The sequence below is a fragment of the Bufo bufo genome, chromosome 2 (genome assembly GCF_905171765.1).
Source record: "Bufo bufo chromosome 2, aBufBuf1.1, whole genome shotgun sequence".
Classification (NCBI taxonomy): Eukaryota; Metazoa; Chordata; class Amphibia; order Anura; family Bufonidae; genus Bufo; species Bufo bufo.
The window spans coordinates 652,566,153-652,585,571 of NC_053390.1; the positions used below are offsets into that span (position 1 = coordinate 652,566,153).

Sequence of the window (19,419 nt, forward strand, 5' to 3'; positions counted from 1 at the left end):
TAAAATTCTGCCAAGTGAAAAGTGTGCTCTACCTGTTCGGTTACTTACAAGGTAGGTCTGTAAAAGAAATGCTTTACACAGAAAGACCAGATCTGCAGGTAGCAAGTGTTCCTTAGAATCAGTGACTGGTCACAATATGATCTCACAGTGGGCATGGCTATGTTAATTAGATGTGCGTCCGATTTATTAACTGTGTCGCAAAAAGGCATAATCCTAGGCCTCTTTCACATGTCTGTGAGGACATCTGTGACAAGATGGTCAGTGGTTCACCCATGAAGATGTATGTGAAAAATTTGTGTTTGGGACAAGTGTCCATTTTTTGCCCCCAGTGTGTCATCCGTTTTCCAGGACACTGCTAGGCCCAAAATTGCTTTACAGAGCATCTTCTAGCAACAATGGCAACATAAAGTACCACAGTTAAAAAGTTAAAAGGCAAACACCTCCATAATACAAGAAAACGGGGGCATGCACCATTATAAGTGACCAACCTCCTTTGCTACAAAGAAAGTGGCACAAAAATAATATATATATTTAATCACCCACAAACAAAATGTGCCAAAGAATGAAACGCAATTAAATAACAAAATAATACATTTTGAAATGAACACACAATAAACAAACTATCAGAGTGGGTAGTGGAAGCAGAGGGGTCACATAGCTCCCAACTTTTTGGATGGTCAAAGAGGAGGACTGAGCAGCAGCAGGCAGTAAAGTGCGGTAGTGGCGGCGGCGCGGCCATTTTAGAGCCAGGCCAGAGGCACACGCTGGAGTGAGACTGAGTTTCTCTTTTGGGCTACCTACAATAAGTAAAATCCTAGAAACCGTCATTGATTGCTGAACTGGTCTTTCCTGGTATTTCTAGAGTGTTAACTCGTGACAAGAAGTGGAGAACAGCGGGGGACAATAGTGGCACTAGTAGACTACTAGTGCCACTATTGTCCCCCGCTGTTCTCCACTTCTTGTCACGAGTTAACACTCTAGAAATACCAGGAGAGACCAGTTCAGCAATCAATGATGGTAGAATGTCAGTAGTAGGGGAGAACACTAACCAATCTTAGTTATTTTTAATCCTATAGGCTAGAGTGAGTGAAGTGAATGAGTCTCTCTGGCCTAGCCTGATAGTGATAAGTCCTTCATGTGAGCAGCACATGAAACAGCATGTACTGTATGGGAGGTTTTATCACAGCAGACTAGCCAATGCAAAACAAGGGAATGCTGGTTGGCGCCGCCATCTTAGAGAGGCTAGAGTGAGTCTCTCTGGAACAGCATTGCATTCCCTTCAGGTTTTGCATTGGCAATGTTGCTTGTCTCAGCCAAGGAAAATGGGGGAAAAAGTAACATGTGGTAGGCAATTAAGAGTGCCGTGTTTGTGTGAAGGGAGGCGGGGCTTTAATTATTTAAACCTGGCTCCCCTGCCCCCACTTGTCAGTTCGAATGCTTTCGAATCGGCTCGTGGGTTGGCTGTCCTTCCAGAGAGGTCGCGTGTCTCGTTGTTAGTTCGTGTGGTCGGCGGCGTCGGGCTCATCGCTGCGGAGAATAGGTAGGCTGGGTGGCTGCACACCCGTCTCGTTATTTATGTCATGTCATGCTGCCGGGCGTGCCCGCCGGTCCCCACCCGCACCTGTGACTGCCCGCACTTCCGATCCGCTCCAGGCACCCCGCTCCCACATGCAGCGTCCCCCAGGCTAAACTGTACAACAGCCTCCTCACCTGTGGCTCCGTTGCGGCGAGTCACACTCCCGCTCTCATACCGTCGCACGCAGCGCAGCGGTCACGCCGGCCATCGGCTCCACAGTGCGGCTCACTGCCCTTCGGCGCTCTAGCAGGTCCTGGTCTGAGAGAGGTCGACACCTACAGGCCATGCTGGTACTGCAGTCCAGGTACTGGGCTCCTTGCTCAGCACCAGTGGCCAGGCACTAAGGCAGGCGTCAGTTGGAAAAAAATAAAAATAAAAAATTTAAGTATTAAATAAAAGAGGGTTCAAGGAAGGGGGATGGCCACTACGCCTTGCGCACGCAGCCTGGCCGCCCATAGCACATACGGTACGTCGGGAGTCAGTGGGTCGGTTTCGGGCGCAGCCGCGACAAGCCGGTGGTTAGCTAGGGATCGGTTGCGTGGGTGAAGGGTCACTCAGCCGGGGTTCGCTCACTCACATGTCTGTCCTTGTTTATTCAGGTCCACAGGTGGTTGGCTACTTTGCGATACTGTGGGGTTTGTGGCTGTTATGGCCGCCAGGTGTGGTGCGCATGCATGGGCCACCCCCCCCTTTTTACTCCTGCGTGGGCTTGGGGGACTGGGTATGGTGGCCTATCAATGCTATAAATTTTGTTTTGCCAGGTCTGTCACGACTACAGACTCGTTATAAAGCCCTGCCACGACTGCAGGCATTTAGTCTGTCACGACTACAGACTCGTTATAAAGCCCTGCCACGACTGCAGGCATCAGTCTGTCACGACTACAGACCCGCTCTAAAGCCCTGCCACGACTGCAGGCATCAGTCTGTCACGACTACAGACCCGCTCTAAAGCCCTGCCACGACTGCAGGCACAAATCTGTTAAGACTACAGACTCGTTATATAGGCCTGCCACGACTGCAGGCATTAGTCTCATGTCAACAGACATACCACGTCTACAGGCGATGGTCCGTTACCGCTACTCTCGATGTAGGGTCCCCTCACGACTACAGGGGCTAGTCGGTCACATCCACAGACTCTGTCGCACTCCCGTTGACTACAGGCACTGGGTGGGCATCTACGGGTAGTTGCGTCACGACTACGCACGCGGGTCAGCCACGGCCTGGGAGGTCAGCCTTCACGGTCACAGGTAGGTCCGGTCAGGCTTCAGTCTCCCAGCGGGTTCCAGTCACAATAACCAGCCCCTAGGTGAGGGGGGCACTCCCGCACCGGCGCACAATGCCAGGGAGCTGTGCGGCTCCTCACACGGTTCAAACCAGCGGGGGCCGGGGCCCACGGTAAAGGAAGGACTCCCTCTGATCCGGTGCACATTGTCAGGGAGTGGCGCTGCTTCCCACGCGGTACGAGTGTCCAGCCAGCGGTGGGTCGGCCCTAGCTGAGGAGGGGGGCTCCCCCGCACTGGTGCATTCTGCCAGGGAGCAGCGTGAGCTCCCCACGCGCCTGGGGGGTAAAGGCTCCTCATCTTCAATAAAGTCTGGCACGGGCCGCCGTGCCGTTAGGTAGGCAGGGATCAGGGGAAGGAGTACTAGGCTTGGTCAGGGGGAGCAGATCATAGGCGGTGGCTGGCTTCCTGCTGCCAGCCGTACATAAGGATCCAAGGGGGTTATTTAGGCACAGGATGTTAGTTAGTCCGTGCAGGTGATCTGCGTTATACCATGCTCTTCATGCTCGTACTCAGAGCTGTGCCCGTACGGGAGCTGCTTAAGTGGTTTATAGTTTAAAAAAAATAAAATAAAATAAAAATACATTTTTTGAGTCTCTCACGCATGGCTTCTCCGTTTTAGGTTACACATATGACTCCTTCATTAGAGTCTCTCACGCATGGCTTCTCCGTTTTAGGTTTACACATATGTCTCCGCCATTAGAGTCTCTCACGCATGGCTTCCCCGTTTTAGGTTACACATATGACTCCGCCATTAGAATCTCTCACGCATGGCTTCTCCACTTTAGGTTTACACTAGAGCTGCACGATATATCGCTAAAGTAATCAAACCGCGATAATCGGCAAATGCGGTTTGGCGATTCGGCCGAGCCGAAAATGCCGCGATTATTATATATTAAGGGGCCCCTATTGATAAAAAAAAGTCCTCTGTCCTATTGATAACATAACAGGTCCAGCCTCTGTACTTACTTTCACGATGAATGCACTGCAGCGACGAGCGGGAGCGAGCGAGGCAGCCGGCCGGCGCGTGACTGACGTCACTTAGTCACGCTCCTGCTTCCTGAATTAGGTGGGAGGAGCGTGACAGTGACGTCAGTCACGCGCCGGCCGGCTCGCTCTCTGCCGCTCTCTGCAGTGTGAGTGCATTCATAGTGAAACTGTGAAAGTACAGAGGCTGGCCATTTTATGAATAGGAGAGTTAACACATGAAGGGACACATGGGGCCATGAGGGGGACCAGCATAAGATGCTATATGTGTGTCTTATGCTGGCCCCCCTCGTGGCCCCATGTGTCATAGCACACATCCCCCATAACAGTGCCCTCCGCAGGTCCCCCATAACAGTGCCCTCCGCAGGTCCCCCATAACAGTGCCCTCCGCAGGTCCCCCATAACAGTGCCCTCCGCAGATCCCCCACATAACAGCGCCATTCACAGATCCCCCACATAACAGCGCCATCCACAGATCCCCCACATAACAGCGCCATCCACAGATCCCCCACATAACAGCGTCCTCCACAGATCCCCCACATAACAGCGTCCTCCACAGATCCCCCACATAACAGCGCCATCCACAGATCCCCCACATAACAGCGCCATCCACAGATCCCCCACATAACAGCGCCATCCACAGATCCCCCACATAACAGCGCCATCCACAGATCCCCCACATAACAGCGCCATCCACAGATCCCCCACATAACAGCGCCATCCACAGATCCCCCACATAACAGCGCCATCCACAGATCCCCCACATAACAGCGCCATCCACAGATCCCCCACATAACAGCGCCATCCACAGATCCCCCACATAACAGCGCCATCCACAGATCCCCCATAACTATGTCATACCCAGCCGCGTCAGCGGCTCATATGGGAAAATCCAAGCAAATAGACCTCTAGCACAATTCCCTTAAAATATCGCATCGCACATCGTTATCGCAATTTTTAGGGCCCTAATCGCAATCGCACAAAATTCCCATATCGTGCAGCCCTAGTTTACACATATGACTCCGCCATTAGAATCTTTCACGCATGGCTTCTCCGTTTTAGGTTTACACATATGTCTCCGCCATTGGAGTCTCTCACGCATGGCTTCTCCATTTTAGGTTTACACATATGACTCCGCCATTAGAGGCCCTCACGCATGGCTTCTCCGTGTTAGTTTTACACATACGACTCCGCCATTAGAATCTCTCACACATGGCTTCTCCGTTTTAGTTTTACACGTATGTCTCCGCCATTAGAGTCTCTTACGCATGGCTTCTCCATTTTAGTTTTACACATATGACTCCGCCATTAGTCTCTCACGCATGGCTCCGCCATTAGTCTCTCGCGCATGGCTTCTCCGCTTTAGGTTTACACACATGACTCCGCCATTAGAGTCTCTCACGCATGGAGGATAAAATAAAAATAAAAGATTCCTCACCAGACCCAGCTGCGCTGGGACTAGTCTCTCATCTCACCATAGCTGAGAGACTGATGGCCAATTCCTTGGCCAGTAATACTCTGAGGGCTTACAAGACAGCTTGGCGCCCGTTTCAGAGATATGAGAACACCTACCCGGCCGCTGGCCGGGGGCCTATCACTCACCTATTGGGCTTCGTCAGGGTTTTGCCACTCTCAATTAAACCTGTCCTATAGCATTGTTAACTATACATGGCAGGTATTCAGCACCATTGGTACATGCTACATCCCGACCTACCGTCACTCTTCTCCGCCCACCCGATCAAAGCGGCGTTGAAGGGTTTGCGCAAGATGTCTGTTGTGAAACGACATGTGCGTCAGCCATTTACCGGTAGCTTGTTCAGGCCGTGACAGACAAACTGCAGGGTAAACCGTTCGGGCCGCAGGTTGGTGCTCTGGTAGAAACAGCCTTGTACCTGGCCTTCCATGGATTCCTCAGGTCAGGCGAGCTCATGGGCACCAATACGCTATGTCCTCACCTTGGCCTCGTCCAAGACGTCACGGCCGGGGGAATCGGTGGCGGTCAGATACTTTCCCACGGACAGCAGATGGTGTCCGGTGCAGGCCTTGGAGGCTTGGCTGCGTAGTATTTAGTCCAAGTGGCATGTTCTCCAGTACTCGAACTAGGCAATACCCGGCTAACCACCGCGGCCTTTCTTACGTACATTCAGGTTTAGTTGACAGGTTCAGGGGTCGGTCCTCTCTGGATCACAGGACATTCCTTCCGCATGGGCGCGGCAGCTGCGCCGTCCATGCATAAGGTGCCAGTACATGTCATCAAACGGTTGGGTCGTCGCAGTTCCATGCGTTATATCCCGGATCCTTATACAAAATATCACTGGCTTTCGAGTTTTGGTTTTGTAGTTTCTGTTATCAAGTTTTTTCAAACTCCTATGCATGGTTCTTTTGGCCTCTTTAGGCTACCCTTCGATAAGCAGTTCCGACATAACTCTGCTGCTTCTAGGTAGGGGGGGGGGGGGGGGGGAGTATAGGCTTAGGTAGGGGACCCTCATCATGAGCCGATCCGAGCACAAGTGGTAGGCAATTAAGAGTGCCGTGTTTGTGTGAGGGGAGGCGGGGCTTTAATTATTTAAACCTGGCTCCCCTGCCCCCACTTGTCAGTTCGAATGCTTTCGACCCACCCAGAAGCCCTCCCTTCTTCTCAGGACTCATCATTGGTGTGGCCCCTTTAGGCTACCCTTCGATAAGCAGTTCCGGCATAACTCTGCTGCTTCTAGGTGGGGGGGGGGGGGGGGGGGGGGAGTATAGGCTTAGGTAGGGGACCCTCTCATCATGAGCCGATCCGAGCACAAATATAACTATATACACCATGAGATGCCTGGGTTATACCAGCATGTTCCATATCACTGTATACAAAAAGATGTATTACTTATACCAGCTGTACATATATAATTATATACCCGAGATGCCCAGGTTATACCAGCATGTTCCATATCACTGTATACAAGAAGATGTATTACTTATACCAGCTGTACATATATTATTATATACAGGAGTTGCCCAGGTTCTACCAGCATGGTCCATATCACTGTATACAAGAAGATGTATTACTTATACCAGCTGTACATATATAATTATATACCCGAGATGCCCAGGTTATACCAGCATGTTCCATATCACTGTATACAAGAAGATGTATTACTTATACCAGCTGTACATATATAATTATATACAGGAGATGCCCAGGTTCTAACCAGCATGGTCCATATCACTGTATACAAGAAGATGTATTACTTATACCTAGGGGTGCACCGAAATGAAAATTCTGGTCCGAAACCGAAAATTCAGGATGCCCTTGACCGAAAACCGAAACTGCCTTTTTGCCCAAATACTTTTAAAATACTTTTTTTTTAATGATTTTATTAATAATTCTTTTTCATGAATGAAATTCATCTGTGGGTGGCGCTGTTATGGAGAGGGGGATCTGTGGGTGGCGCTGTTATGGAGAGGGGGATCTGTGGGTGGCGCTGTTATGGAGAGGGGGATCTGTGGGTGGCGCTGTTATGGAGAGGGGGATCTGTGGGTGGCGCTGTTATGGAGAGGGGGATCTGTGGGTGGCGCTGTTATGGAGAGGGGGATCTGTGGGTGGCGCTGTTATGGAGAGGGGGATCTGTGGGTGGCGCTGTTATGGAGAGGGGGATCTGTGGGTGGCGCTGTTATGGAGAGGGGGATCTGTGGGTGGCGCTGTTATGGAGAGGGGGATCTGTGGGTGGCGCTGTTATGGAGAGGGTAATCTGTGGGTGGCGCTGTTATGGAGAGGGTGATCTGTGGGTGGCTCTGTTATGGAGAGGGGGATCTGTGGGTGGCTCTGTTATGGAGAGGGGGATCTGTGGGTGGCGCTGTTATGGAGAGGGGGATCTGTGGGTGGCGCTGTTATGGAGAGGGGGATCTGTGGGTGGCGCTGTTATGGAGAGGGGGATCTGTGGGTGGCTCTGTTATGGAGAGGGGGATCTGTGGGTGGCGCTGTTATGGAGGGGGGGATCTGTGGGTGGCTCTGTTATGGAGAGGGGGATCTGTGGGTGGCGCTGTTATGGAGAGGGTAATCTGTGGGTGGCGCTGTTATGGAGAGGGGGATCTGTGGGTGGCGCTGTTATGGAGAGGGGGATCTGTGGGTGGCGCTGTTATGGAGAGGGGGATCTGTGGGTGGCGCTGTTATGGAGAGGGGGATCTGTGGGTGGCGCTGTTATGGAGAGGGTGATCTGTGGGTGGCGCTGTTATGGAGAGGGGGATCTGTGGGTGGCGCTGTTATGGAGAGGGGGATCTGTGGGTGGCGCTGTTATGGAGAGGGGGATCTGTGCACTGTTATGGAAAGGGGATATGTGCACTGTTATGGGCATAACAGTGCACAGATCCCTTTCCCCATAACAGTACACAGATCCCTTTCCCCATAACAGTGCACAGATCCCTTTTCCCATAACAGTGCACAGATCCCTTTTCCCATAACAGTGCACAGATCCCTTTCCCCATAACAGTGCACAGATCCCCCCTCCCCATAGCAGTGCCATAGACCGATCCCCCTACCCATAACAGCCCCGGCCCTGCTGCTCACAGCATCACTCACTGCATCTTTATTTTACCTTACAATCGTGACGCTCCGGTAACAACTCTGCAGGCAGAGCGGAGGGCGGCGTAACGTCACTTACTCACGTGACGCACCTGCTCCGCCCACTTTATGAATGAAGGAGGCGGAGCAGGCGCGTCACGTGAGTAAGTGACGTTACGCCGGCCTCCGCTCTGCCTGCAGAGTTGTTAGTTACTAGAGCCTCACGATTGTAAGGTAAAATAAAGATGCAGTGACAAAGTAAACCGCCCGCCCGGCGCCCGCCCGCAGATGGTGGGTGACAAATCCCACACCCCATATTTTCGGCCGATATGTAACAATATCGGCCGAAGTGGATTAGGTGCATTTTCGGCCGATATTTTCGGCTGCCGAAATTTCGGTGCACCCCTACTTATACCAGCTGTACATATATAATTATATACCCGAGATGCCCAGGTTATACCAGCATGTTCCATATCACTGTATACAAGAAGATGTATTACTTATACCAGCTGTACATATATAATTATATACAGGAGATGCCCAGGTTATACCAACATGGTCCATATCACTATATACAAGAAGATGTATAAGTTAGACGTCCTAGCCAGTGTCAGGTTAGCACTTAGCAAGGTCTTTCTTCACTCCGCAGGAGACATTTTGTGTGCGGTTCTGTCACACTGTCCGTCCACTCCAGTAACTGTTTTATCTTGTCTTACTTAGTAGGCTAGATTTATTGTTTTGCCAATATGTTGGTGATGATCTCTTGTTTGATTGTCCTATCGCCCACCTTTGACTAAGCATTGCCCATCTCTAGCCGACCCCGCTCAGCAACTGCCAAAGCTTAGAGGGAACACTGGTCTTCAACACAGTGAAAGCCAGTGTTTTCTGTAGCTGGTCTCCCTAAGATCAGCTATTGTTTTGTTTGAGTAGTCTCCAAGGCATTGCTCCCGGTTAGCCAGAATCCTACTCCATACTGATGAGGGGCAACACCCCAAAACAGCTGTCTGTGGATGGATGACTGGCTTAGGTCTTCCCCGTCACATCCTTAAAGCTTGTAAAAGATCAGGATCTTGACATAGGGGCCACTTAATATGGTGGATTTGGTGATCTCTGTAATGGGGACACCCCTTTGCTCGGTTTTCCTTCCTTTGAGGGATATCTGGCTTTCACTGTGTTGAAGACCCATAACTGGGGCTCCATGGTTATTTTGCATATCACTATTTCCCAGGGAGCTTTGCACTTTGGATTGCTGTGTCGAGACTCTTATATGAGGCTCCACAGTGTTTTCTGTAGCTGGTCTCCCTAAGATCAGCTATTGTTTTGTTTGAGTACCCTCCAAAAAAGGGACACTTGGGAGGTCTGGGGTCCGGTCTGAAGCGTCCCCACACATATCACAACGCTCTGTGGCTTCCTCAGGGGGAAGACGCTAGTCCCAAGGTTTAAACAAGCACATCACAGTTGTATACGATAGAGTCATTAATTGTGTTACCTACAGAGAAGTCTGGCGCCTGCGTAAACCATAGAAGTACACATGATGCCAGTGCTTAAAGTAAAGAATGACTCAGCAGCAGTGCACCACCCATCAACTGGAGGCATGATGAACACCTAATAAAGTGTATGTATACAAAGTATATAACGTCTGGACATGAAAAAATGAAATAAAAAAAAGAGCACGCACCACCTAGTGATCAGAGATGCTATGCACAACACATTTACAGTACAAATGAAACAAACATGCGCATAGAAAACAAGACAAGAATATAACGCCCAATAATACGGGTATATTCAAAACTTTCGGATGTTCAGTTTTTATTGCGCGGGTGCAATGCGTTTTGCACGCACGTGATAAAAAACTGACTGTGGTACCCAGACCCGAACCCGGACTTCTTCACTGAAGTTCGGGTTTGGGTTAGGTGTTCTGTATATTTTATTATTTTCCCTTATAACATGGTTATAAGGGAAAATAATAGCATTCTTAATACAGAATGCTTACTAAAATGTGGATTTAGGGGTAAAAAAAAAAAATACAGTATAATTAATTCACCTTATCCTGTTGTTTGCGCAGCCAGCATCATCTTCTTTCAAGACCTGCCAAAGGACCTTTGATGACGTAATCGCGCTCACCACGTGGTGAGCGCGATAACGTCACTGAAGGTCCTTTTGCAGCCAGGTCCTGCAAGAAGAAGAAGAAAGAAGATGAGCCCGGCTGCACGATCAAGTGGATGAGGCGAGTTAAAAATATATATATTTTTAACCCCACAATGGACCTTTTACTTAGCATTCTGAATTAAAGAATGCTATTATTTTCCATTATAACCATATTATAATGGAAAATAATAAAGTAAATGGGGTCCCGGGTAACTCATCCCTCGTCTCCTTAGCAACCATGCGTGAAAATCGCATTGCATCCGCACTTGCTTATAGATGCTTGTGATTTTCACGCATCCCCATTCATTTCTATGGGGCCTGCGTTGCGTGAAAAACGCAGAATATAGAACATGCTGAGATTTTCATGCAACGCACAAGTGATGTGTGAAAATCACCGCTTATCTGAACAGTCCCACTGAAGTGAATGGGTCCGGATTCAGTGCTTCTCGGCCTTTTGGCTAAGATCAAGTGTAGTATCTGTTCTTATCAGTCTGCCTTTTCTTGCCGGCCCAGGTCCTTGTGGGTACCCCCTGCACTCTGCCTTTGAGCATCGTTGATTAAATTCAGCTTCAGCTCACTGCTGCTATTGGGTGTAGGGCTATTCCCCAGGGAACAAGAGTGCTCTGGTCTCCGACCTCCTCTTGGCCTGTGGCTTAATAGTCTTGGTGTACGACGTTAGACAGTGCTTACTTGGATCTAGACAGCCCCGAACACGACAGCTGGAAGATCTTCTCCGACTGCGATCCAGGAGAAGACTTTGCGAAGACTCGACGAGGAACCCCGACGACGAGGACTGAAGACTCCGGCCTGAAGACTCCGGCCTCGGGGGACCCCGACGAGGAGAAGAGGCTCGGCGAAGCCCTACCCCGGAAGAAGCTCCGCCCTTCCCCGGAAGAAGCTCCGCCCAGCAAGAAGACGTTCCTGGGAGAGGAAGGCAGGAAGAAGGAAGAAGCCATGGCCTCTACCTCAACCTCCAAGCCTCCCAAGAAGAAGACGAAGAAGACCGCAGAAGGAAGAAAGGCCACGGCAGAGGCCCTCCAGGACCCTTCAGCCCCCACTTCCTCGGCTGCGGACCCGGTGGCACCCGCCCCTCCGAAGCAACGGGACGGCCAGAAGCCCAGTCCCGGCTCCCCTCCCCTGGAGCCCTGGATGAGGCAGACGGTCGTCCTGAAGCTGAAGGAAGTGGACGGGAGAACACCGGACCTGAGCCAGGATGTGTTTGGCAAGAAGATGGTCCTGGAGCAGGGATTTGCCAAGCCGGAGGTGACGAGCATCCACGCCTTCTTCACTGGGATCTTCTGGATAACCTTTGCCTCCGTGAACACCTGCAAGAGGTACTGGGAGATGGTGAAGGCCGCACAGCCGGACTCCCCCTTTCGACGCTTTGTGGGCAGCTGCCCAGTCCAGAGAGAAGAGAGGAGAGTGACCGTCGCCATGCGGAACCCACACATCCCAGGCAAGGATATCGTCACCTACCTGAAGCGCTTCTGTACCGTGATGAGGGACCCCACCCACATCCTGGATGGAAACGGCTTCTGGACCGGCAAGTGGTCAGTCATCGTCCGCCTGAACAGGGATTCCACAGACCCGGATGGCGTGCAACACCTGCCCCCGACCTTCTCGCTGGGCAACTCCCAAGCGCTCGTCTACTACCCCGACATGCCGCAGACCTGCAGGAAATGTGGCAAGAAGGGGCACAGGCTGAGCGACTGCAAGGAAGTGGCCTGCTGGATCTGTCGAGTGACAGGGCACGAAACCCGGGACTGCCCTAAGAAGACGGCTTGCAACCTGTGCGGCCTGGCGTCGCACATCTACAAGGACTGCCCACAAAGAGAACGCACCTGGGCAGCAGTCGCAGCCAGAGCACCGGCCAGCGGGAACCCCACCGCAACCGCACCTCCGGCAGCAACAAAACCCAAAGCGAAGGAGTCCAAAAAGAAGGAGGGTAAGCAGACACCTGCCCTAGGCCATGCTTCCGTTCCCCCCCCCTCCCGCCCCCCCCCCCCCCCCGAAGTCACCACCACTGAGGATTCCCTTATCCAACTGCCCATTACCTCAGTGATACCCTCCACCGCCCCAAGCCCAACCCGCCCCATTGTCACCACTGCAGCAGCACTAATCCCCCCTCCAGCTGCTGTAGCCCTCTCTTTGGAGGATTTTCCCCCTCTTGCCTCCCCAGAGGTCAGGAAAGGGAAGAGGAAGGAGAGAGACAGCCCCATCGCGGACCAATCCAAAAAGAAGATGGTTGTGGCAGAGGAAGGGGCCTCACCCAACAAAGAGGAAACAGAACAGCAGACGGAAGAACCGGAGGCCACTAACGAGGACCCCCAACAACAAACCCTCCACCCCCCTGTTAGCCTCGACGAGACCGAGGTGGAGGAAATGGTGGCCAACGGAGCAACCGCCGACCCGATACGGCTACAGATAACCCTAGAGGAGATCGTAGCGAACTTTGCGCTGTTGCAGGGGCGACCCCCGGACAGCGGACAAGAAACGGAGAAGCCGCCGGACGACCGGAGTGGTAACTAAGATGTATCGTGTTTCGCTAACCTCTTTTTTTCTCTCACATGATGGCGAATTTTAACCTTTTTACCATTAATGTTAGGAGCATCAGGGACAGGTTCAGACGTCAGACGGTACTAACCTTTCTTACTGCACAGGTTGCCGACGTGTTTATGTTACAGGAGTGTTCTTTGCCCCCCTCTAGGTCACACAACCATCTGGCCAGGGAGTGGTCCCACGGCCCGTCCTACTGGTCCGGGGGTGGCGACTGCAAGTCGGCCGGGGTTGCCATCCTCCTCAGGGGAAACGCGTTCACACTTGACTCCGTCCAGGAGCTCGTCTGCGGCAGACTACTTGTCGTAGACGGCTCCTGGGCGGGAGAGCCGGTTAGGCTCATCAACGTGTACGCCTCCCCTGACAAGGGTGAGCGACTGGAGTTATTCCAGGCCCTCCGACTGAAACTCGCCACCACCAGGACCGTAGTGATGGCCGGGGATTTCAACTGCCCGATCGAGGGGGACGGACGCAGCTCCGGGACGTCAAGCAAGCTTGATGTCACTTCCAAACTGCTCATTGAGATGGTGACCGAAGCGCGTCTGCAGGACGTTGTGGGTTCCATGGGGAACGGCTCCATTAATTATACGTGGAGCCGACCCAATGGCTCACTCCGCTCCCGGATCGACTTTGTGTTTACCTCTCGGGCAGTCAGGCAGTGTGGACACTCTATGGTCCCTTGCTTCTTCTCCGATCACAGGGCCATTCAGGTCCAGTGCACCCTAGGCACCGGGTTCCCCCCCGGCCGAGGGTCCTGGAAACTGAACTGCGCCCTGCTGAATCGCGAGGATGTGCTTGCGGAACTTAGGGAGGTCTACACAGCCTGGCGGAATGTCAAATGCTTGTTCAAACAGACTAGTGACTGGTGGGAGTATGTTAAAGTCCAGTTTCGTTGTTTCTTTCAGGCCAAACAACAACATCAGGCATGTGAGAAGAAGAGGGCCTTCAGAGCGCTGCAGCGAGAGCTGCGGTCCCTGCAAGACCTTCACCGGTGCGGCTGGAACGTTAGGCGGGAGCTGGAGGAGGCCAAAAAGAACCTGAAAAGGCACTTTGAGGAGGAATCCAAGCAGATCGTCTTCCGTTCCAAAGTGGAAAACCTGGAGAAGGATGAGAAGTGTAACTCGTTCTTTTTCAGGAAACTCCACGCCGGCCACATGCCCCTGAACGAACTCCGAGACAAAGACGGCAACATGCGTTCGGGGAAGGAGGAAGTAATGGGAGTCGTCACAGACTACTACAGCGACCTCTACTCCCTGAGGAACACCGACCAGAAGGCCGCCGATAAATTCCTGTCAGGTATCACTAACCACCTTGATCCTGCAGGTACGGAGGCCATGGATGACCCTCTGACGGTGGGGGAGGTGCTCTCTGCCGCTAGATCCTTTAAGTCCGGCAGGACCCCGGGCAGTGACGGCCTCCCAGCAGAGCTCTATGTAGCGCTGGGGGACCTGATCTGTCCGGACCTGTTGGAACTCTATGAGGAGATGGTGGTGGAGGGTACAATGCCCCCATCCTTGAGGGAAGGAATGATCACGATCCTGTATAAGCGGAAGGGGGAGAGATGTGACCTGAGAAACTGGCGTCCCATCTCTCTCCTGAACGTGGACTACAAGATCCTCGCCAAGGTGCTAGCCAACAGGCTGAAGGTCGTCATCGGCAGAATCATCCACCCGGACCAGACCTGTGGCATTCCCGGCCGCAGGATCGCAGACAGCCTCGCTCTCGTGAGAGACACGGTACACTACGTCAAAGACCGCCGCGTACATGCGGCCCTGGTCAGCCTGGACCAGGAGAAGGCCTTTGACCGTGTGTCCCATGCGTTCATGGGCAGGGCTTTGCGCAGGCTGGGCCTGGGCAGGAGGTTCTGTTCGTTTGTTGACCTGATGTATCTTGACATTTGCAGTACGGTGTTGGTGAACGGCTGGAAGACTGACCCCTTTTCGGTTCGCTCAGGGGTCAGACAAGGCTGCCCTCTTTCACCTCTCCTTTTTGTTTGTGTTATAGAATCCTTCGCGGAGTCTGTCCGGCAGAATGGAGAGATCAGAGGGATCACCGCACCAGGACCTGGACACCACGAGGTCAAGTGCTCGCTGTACATGGATGATGTGACTGTCTTCTGCGCTGACCGGCGTTCGGTGACTGCACTCGTCCAGACCTGCGAGGAGTTCGGACAAGCTTCAGGGGCCAAAGTCAACTGCGGCAAGTCAGAAGCCATGCTCTTCGGAGACTGGCAACTGGCTTCTTCTGCCCCCTTCCCATTTACCATCAAATCGGGCTTCATCAAAATTCTGGGAGTCTGGTTCGGGAAGGAAGGCGCAGCCCTCAAGTCTTGGGAAGAACGCTTGGCCAAAGTAAACCAAAGAATTGGACTGTGGAGCATTAGACACCTCACGATTGAAGGGAAAGCACTCGTCCTGCGAAATGAAGTTTTGCCTGTGCTACAATACACCGCACAGGCATGGCCCCCTCTTGCCACCGTTTCCAGGGCCATCACCAGGACAGTGTTTCGCTTCATCTGGGGATCTAAGATGGACAGAGTGAAACGAGCCATCATGTACAAAGAGCCCCGCAAGGGCGGAAAGGGCATACCGGACCTGCCCACTTTACTGCGGATCGCCTTTGTTTGTGACAGCGTTCGTCGGACTCTGAGAACTGCTAACGGCTCTGCGGGCAAGGCTATGTCTCGCTTCTTCCTCCTGCCCCTCTGGAGGGGTCTGGGCTGGGACAAGTGGGACAGCTCCATCCCTTACAACTGGCACGCTCCCTGGTTCTACGGGGACGTCGTCAGGTTTGTGAGGGAACACCAGCTGGAGGGCCTCAAACCCGACTTGTGGAAGCCAAAAACTATCCACAAACTCATCAGAGCAAAGGACGTGCTTGAGTCAATTCCAGGGATCCAGGACGACACACTAGAGACAGCTTGGACTAATGTGTCGTCAAACAGGTTGACTAACGGGCATAAGGACTTGTCATGGATGGCCATTCAGGGCGGACTGCCAATCCGGTCATTCATGCATGCCCGTAATCTGAGCAAAACCCGGTACTGCCCCAGGTGCCCTTTCGTGGAGGAAACACCTTACCACCTGTTTTGGGGGTGCCGCTTTGCACAGCGCCTGTTGGATGCCCTGGAACATGAACTCAAAGACTCAGTGCCCAGGAACAGCCTGCAACACACTTCGGTGCTGTACGGACTATTTCCTGGAATCCATACTGTCAGAGCCATCCAGGAGGCCTGGCGCCTTATGAACTGTTTTAAGGACGCTATTTGGTTTGCTAGGAACCGGCTCATTCTCAGGAGGGAGAACAAGTCCGTCCAGGACTGCCGCAGACTTATCCATAGTATGCTGCAGGACTACAACATCTCGGACGTCGACGAAGAAGAAGAGGACTAAACCCCTCTCCTTCCCCTTCTCCCCCCGTTTGTATTTGTCTTCTCAATAAAGATAAGGACATGTGATTCCCCCTCCCTATCCCCTCCTTCCCACCTCCCCTTCCCCTCATCACTGTCTAAATGCTTTGTTGGAAGGTTTTGTGATTGAATAGGTATGCTAGTGTAGCATTCATTGCGATGTATAGTGTGGGTTAGCCCGTGCTTTACATAACAATGCCATGCTCGCAAAGACGACTGAAAGTAATTTATTATGTACTGTTTCATGGCCTGTGCTGCGTCACAGTACTAATGTATGTAAGTATGATGACTGATCGTAATAAAGACGTTTCAATCAAAAAAACGCTCTGTGGCTTCCTCAGGGGGAAGACGCTAGTCCCAAGGTTTAAACAAGCACATCACAGTTGTATACGATAGAGTCATTAATTGTGTTACCTACAGAGAAGTCTGGCGCCTGCGTAAACCATAGAAGTACACATGATGCCAGTGCTTAAAGTAAAGAATGACTCAGCAGCAGTGCACCACCCATCAACTGGAGGCATGATGAACACCTAATAAAGTGTATGTATACAAAGTATATAACGTCTGGACATGAAAAAATGAAATAAAAAAAAGAGCACGCACCACCTAGTGATCAGAGATGCTATGCACAACACATTTACAGTACAAATGAAACAAACATGCGCATAGAAAACAAGACAAGAATATAACGCCCAATAATACGGGTATATTCAAAACTTTCGGATGTTCAGTTTTTATTGCGCGGGTGCAATGCGTTTTGCACGCACGTGATAAAAAACTGACTGTGGTACCCAGACCCGAACCCGGACTTCTTCACTGAAGTTCGGGTTTGGGTTAGGTGTTCTGTATATTTTATTATTTTCCCTTATAACATGGTTATAAGGGAAAATAATAGCATTCTTAATACAGAATGCTTACTAAAATGTGGATTTAGGGGTAAAAAAAAAAAATACAGTATAATTAATTCACCTTATCCTGTTGTTTGCGCAGCCAGCATCATCTTCTTTCAGGACCTGCCAAAGGACCTTTGATGACGTAATCGCGCTCACCACGTGGTGAGCGCGATAACGTCACTGAAGGTCCTTTTGCAGCCAGGTCCTGCAAGAAGAAGAAGAAAGAAGATGAGCCCGGCTGCACGATCAAGTGGATGAGGCGAGTTAAAAATATATATATTTTTAACCCCACAATGGACCTTTTACTTAGCATTCTGAATTAAAGAATGCTATTATTTTCCATTATAACCATATTATAATGGAAAATAATAAAGTAAATGGGGTCCCGGGTAACTCATCCCTCGTCTCCTTAGCAACCATGCGTGAAAATCGCATTGCATCCGCACTTGCTTATAGATGCTTGTGATTTTCACGCATCCCCATTCATTTCTATGGGGCCTGCGTTGCGTGAAAAACGCAGAATATAGAACATGCTGAGATTTTCATGCAACGCACAAGTGATGTGTGAAAATCACCGCTTATCTGAACAGTCCCACTGAAGTGAATGGGTCCGGATTCAGTGCGGGTGAAATGCGTTCACATCATGCATTGCACCCGCGTGCAATTCTTGCCTGTGTGAAAGGGGCCTAACACTGCCTTACCGAGCCCCACCGATCAGATACTGATGACCTAACTTGAGGACAGGACATCAGTATTAACATCTTGGAAAATCTCTTTAATCCCATATTCAAATAGATATAATAACACCAAATAATCATCAGGATAATAAGAGAGTGAACAATGAAAACAGTAGCCCTGGACTTGTGTCTTCCACTTTTTGGAAACTATTTGAATGGTGGTCACCGGACTGCTAATTTATGGTGAACTTATCTATTTTTCGACTCCCCTCGCTTTATTTAAGCGTTTAAAGGGGCCGAGGAGAAGCCAATTGTCGAAAAGGAAGCGTTCCTTTCCAACTGTCGGCTGCTTGTTCAGTGAAGGAGACCGCTGCATGATCTCCTTCACAGTATGAGGATTGTTATTGCAATCGCTCGTCCTCAGCTGCATTGTTTCTGGGCAGCAGATCGCTGTTTAGACAGCACGATCTGCTGCCCGGAAACAATAATTTAGGTGCCTGCACGAACACAGGGTCCCCCCAGGAAGAGTGTTTTGCTTGTTCTTCGGGTGATCGGTAGCACATTTAGACACAGACGTTCACAGGACTATCGCGCAGTGTAAATCCACCTTTATTACTTTCTCTCAGCTGTGAACACATGCACACTCAACCAAACCATAATGCATAATGTGAACAACCACTTTTATTTTCTTTTAGTTGTCACTTTTTAATCTCTAATACACCCATGTAAAACCAACAGCAAACGTTTTGTATGGGCAGGAACAGTCAGCTACAGCTCCGTGACTCAGCAAGTCGGTATGTGCTAACAGAACAGATGAAACGATAATTCACTATTTATTCAAGATCTGGAATTCATAATCAACACAACTCTTTGGAGATCATGCAAAAACAAATCAACCAAGAAAACTAATTTAGGAATATCAGTATAAGATTTTCTAATGATAAAAACTGGAATTTTATTCTGGTCCAGTACATATTAAACATATTGATTATTGAATATCTATGGCTTAATTACTAAGTAACAGTGTCCATCCATGTGAGATCCAAGTGTACCTTTTCTTAGGTGCTATTCACACTGAAGTTATTCGTTTTGATTCCTTTGTTTATTCCATCATTCCTTCTGGTATTTTAAAGTCATTTGTAATACAGAATGGACATCTTTAGGACATGGCTACACGGCGACATGTGTTGTGTGACATTTGTCGCAATGTAAGGCTACTTTCACACTTGCGTTAGGTGCGGATCCGTAACTATAATGCAAACGCTTGTATCCGTTCAGAACGGATCCGTTTGCATTATTCTGTCAAAAAAGTCTAAGTCAAAACGGATCCGTCCTGACTTACATTGAAAGTCA

The 19,419-nt window shown here is 50.7% G+C and overlaps 1 protein-coding gene and 1 pseudogene across 1 annotated transcript in view; one reads left to right on the top strand and one right to left on the bottom strand.

Annotated features, from left to right (window-relative positions):
* SH3D19 (SH3 domain containing 19) overlaps window positions 1-19,419 on the bottom strand; it is a 141,195-nt gene that overhangs the window by 77,802 nt on the left and 43,974 nt on the right. The window lies entirely within an intron of this gene.
* LOC120992953 lies at window positions 10,970-11,171 on the top strand (annotated as a pseudogene).